Genomic DNA, 3,233 nt, shown 5'->3' with positions numbered 1-3,233 from the left:
AAGTTCGAAAATAAATATCGAACTTATAGTCAAATTGACGCAAAGTGCGAGGACGGTTACACTTCGGAAAGTCCGAAGGTGTTAAAATATCGAAAGTGAGTTGTGGAAGGTTTTCGGGAGCTAAAGAATCAAATTCTGGCAAAACTGCAGATTTTTGAGGCTCTCGGGACCGTCCCTGGTGGGTAGAGACCGTCCCGACACGTTGAAAGAGACAGCCGAAATTCGGCTAAGTCCTGGAATGGATAGCTCTCGGGAACCGGTCCCTGCCTGAGAGACCGGTCCCCCAGAGACCGGTCCCATAAGGAGAGACCGGTTGCATGCGCGCAGCAGCTCTGGCTGCGCAGGTGGACTTCGGGAACCCGGTCCCCTGCCGGCGAACGGTCTCTGTCTGCAGAAAACTGCCCAGCTCGGGCAAGTGTAATAAGTGGTAAGTTGAGGGGTTTATTAGCAATTTTGCAACCCAAGGGTTATGTGGGCTGAGGGAGCCTTCCTCTCTCATTTGCTCACCCTCTCACACTCTCTGCTCTCCTCTTCTCGGTCTCTACGAAGACACAGAGAAAGAAGAAAAGGAAAGAAAAGAAAGAAAAGAAGAGGAAGGAAAGCTGGAGAAGAAGAAGAAGAAGTGAAGAATCTCTTCCCTTCATCTCTAGGCTTGAAGAAAAGGAAACTTGAGTAAGCATATGAACCCCTAATGTAGTAAAAGCCCTAAAAGAAAAATGGGTTTGAATGAACCTAGAAATGGTTCTTAATTGGAATTTTAGTAAGTTTGAAGGCTCTCTTTTTTTGCTTCTTTAGAGATCAATAAACGCTTGGTTTGCGCCACTTTAGAGGAGGCTCGGGCCACGCTCTAATGTGAAATCCAAACTAGGGCTTTTTGAAGACTAACGAATGGTTCTAATGGATTATTTAGAGTATAATGAAGCTCACTTTGCTTCCCAATGAAGATCAAACCCTAGGTTTCTGATATATCATTGGAGCAGGGCACCCAAATGGGGGCTTTTGTCATGAAGGGTTCTATGCATTGACGCCTCTAAAAACCTAATTGGGGTATTCCGACGCGTTGGTTGCGCTCTGGAAAGCATTTTCGAAAGTGTATGTAAAGTTATGGCAAGATGGCCTAATGGGCCTTGTTTTGCCGTAGGTAAAGAACGAAGCATCTAAAAATCCCAAGAAAATCGTCGGACACCTTAAAGAGGACCTACAAGGTGGGTGGTGCTTCTTCAAACTCATTGAAAGTCTCTCTATGCTAAGTGTGTCATTCTTGAGGCATATGTTATATTTATTGTTTTGCACTGCAATTTTAGGGTAAGATGAAAAGAAATGTGATGATCATGATTGTGAGTACAACTTGCTAATGTGATGGTTAACGAACCTTACGAAAGTTAAAACCCTATAATGTATGCATGAGAAGAAAAGTGAGCAGCTCAAAGTGAGGCAAGAAGAAAGATGTGGCAAGCAATGACATAGCATCGAGTGGCATTTGATAAAGCTAAATGTGAAACTGAAACTAGTTATGTGATGTAAAGACTAAGTGATCGTAAAGATGATAGAAGGTGAACAACGTGTAACAGTTAAAGTAAATAGAAATGCAAAAAGAACAATGATTGCTAGCAGTTAGCAGAGTAATAAAAAATGTAAAGAATGTGATTGGCATGATTTTGCAACATAAAGTGATGTAAAGAACAAGCTAGAGCTAGTGTAAAAGTCAAAGATTGAACTATAATCTTTGAGTTAAGGATATGATCATACTTGCTGTTGAGTTCCGTGCTCGACGGGCGGTCCGCTCCCCCCTCGCGAGTGCCTTCCGGAGTTATTTCACCGGGTTGGAGTAGACCCTATGGAACGGTAATGAAAAGCTGGTGGAAGTACGTGCGATGAGTGGACTTAACTCGAGGCAAGTAGATGTGGCGGAAACGCCCTCCCTGGTTAGCCTAAGTGATTAAAGAGGCAAAGAACAAAGAATAAGAAACTAAAGAGTAAAGTGAAAAAGAAGTAAAGAACATGCGATAATCTGCAGTCTCTAATGTGAGCATCCTTCCTTGCTTTTGTTCAGGCATATTACGCATCATGTTATAGGTTGGTTACCATCACCTTTCAGCTTATCGCTTTCTATTATGGCCTGAGTTAGTCCTAGTGGCGAAGTCGTGAATATTGAGCAGCGAACCCACTGGGAATTTGTTGTACGTTCGTTCACGCCACTATTTCCACAGAGCCCGGGACCTTGAGCGAGCCGGCGAGCGACCGAGGTAAAGGTTCGGCGCCTTAGTCAGAGGCCACCAGAGAGTTGGGTTTAGCATTTGTTGATAGCACCTCTTTTATCATGCTTTTTATTTGATGATTGTGATGTAAGAAAGAATGTAAAGCTTATTTTGAGGTAAATGGTTGTAAGAAAGAAATTGAAGAGATTATGTAAGAACAGCAAAGAATTCTTAAATGTAAAAGATGGCATGTCAATCGTATACTGATCTAAAATAATCATACTATACTTGTGATATTGTTTAGTTTTCCTATTTCTTCACCTTATGGCTATTGCTTACCCTCGGTAAGCTGTTTGTGGTATGTTTCCGCTAGTGCTTATTCTCTACGATGTATAATGTACGTGTGATGAGGTCCTTGGGCGGATAGGGGATAACCTCTGGTCCGTTCGGCGTCCTGTTTGACCGTGTCTCTGGGTCGGGCCAAATTGGCACGGTCCGGGGCGTGACAGATATGGTTGGTGATCAGGAGCCAATAGTGAAATGAATATGGAAATGGACGCTTAGAACATATTAGGATTGGTTGGCTAAGGATCTAGGAAAGCTGAGAGTGACTGTGGATCAAGTTACGAAAAGCAGTGATGGTCAAGTTGGAGGTCTCTAATGCGATTAAGAGACGGCTAAGTTTTAAATTGCGCGTTTGTTCTCTATTTCTTGTGTTGGTGTCGGGCGGGCCGATCGACATGATGCTTTGGAGTGAGGATGAACATGAAAAGTGTGCTTTCGCTAATTTGGGTATGGTTAATGTAAAGTTGTCAATGATCGTAATTGCGAGTTGCTCTTTCAAGGAAGGCAATGCACTCGACGTCGATCCCAGACGAGGTCTGATGCCGGAGGAAAACGATGCTGGTGCCCCGAGCAATCCGTGAGCGATGTGCTGACGGTGAGCTTAGGGAACAGATGGGCCGCGCTTATTGGCGTTAGTGCGGCAGCAAAGCGGAGTCTGTTCAACGCCAAGGGGAACAGATTCAGTCGTCT

Source organism: Ananas comosus, unplaced genomic scaffold, assembly GCF_001540865.1.
Source record: "Ananas comosus cultivar F153 unplaced genomic scaffold, ASM154086v1, whole genome shotgun sequence".
NCBI classification, from domain to species: Eukaryota; Viridiplantae; Streptophyta; class Magnoliopsida; order Poales; family Bromeliaceae; genus Ananas; species Ananas comosus.
This window is presented reverse-complemented; position numbering follows the sequence as displayed.